The following is a 731-nucleotide window of genomic DNA, read 5'->3' as shown; positions in this document are numbered from 1 at the left end:
CTTTAATAAATGTCCATCCTCCTAANACGTATTTCGGTGCGGGAGACATTCAAAAGTCATTGGGTTCTCTTCCTGGATTCCCATGGGCAAAATATTCCGGAGAAAAACATCTCCCAGGGCACAATTATACAGGTCCAGGCACTAAGTTAGATCTGCGTTTAGACGAAAATGATATTCCCAAACCAGGGGAAGAACCCGTTAATAGAGTTGACGCAGCACCGCTCAAACACGACATACTGTACAGAAATAAAGACGTAACATTCAGACACCAAGCAGACAAACAAATGATAGACGAACTCGAAAATATTCCCAATCCCACTTTCAAAGAGAAATTACAGAGGGCTCTTATCATAAAACTCTTGAAGGCAAAATTGAAATTGGGTATGGGCATAGCAGACGAGATTCACAAAGAATTTCGAAAAAACAAACATTACCTCAAAGTCAAAGTTTTTGATAAAGATGAAATTTGGTCAGCCGATTTAATCAACATGCCAGTCGAGAGAGGGTACAAGTATTGTTTGACGGTGATCGACATATACACGAGATACGCTTGGGTCTTTCCCTTGAAAAACAAATCGGGTCTGACTGTCAAACAAGCATTCGAAACCATAATGAAACAATCCGACAGACGACCTCTAAAGTTGTGGGTTGATAAAGGAAGCGAATTCTACAACAGAAATGTGAAATCTGTGGGGTTTGAAATTTACAGCACGCATAACGAAGGTAAAGCC

At 40.4% G+C, this 731-nt stretch overlaps 1 protein-coding gene across 1 annotated transcript in view; it reads left to right on the top strand.

Moving 5' to 3' along the window:
- Positions 1-731, top strand: part of LOTGIDRAFT_173354 (hypothetical protein) — a gene marked incomplete at both ends in the record, with an annotated part of 2377 nt that overhangs the window by 973 nt on the left and 673 nt on the right. The gene's annotated exons all lie outside the window — the stretch shown is intronic.

This window comes from Lottia gigantea (genome assembly GCF_000327385.1).
Source record: "Lottia gigantea unplaced genomic scaffold LOTGIsca_157, whole genome shotgun sequence".
NCBI lineage: Eukaryota > Metazoa > Mollusca > Gastropoda > Lottiidae > Lottia > Lottia gigantea.
Note: the sequence above shows the minus strand (reverse complement) of the source record. Positions and strands in the feature narration are given on the sequence as shown.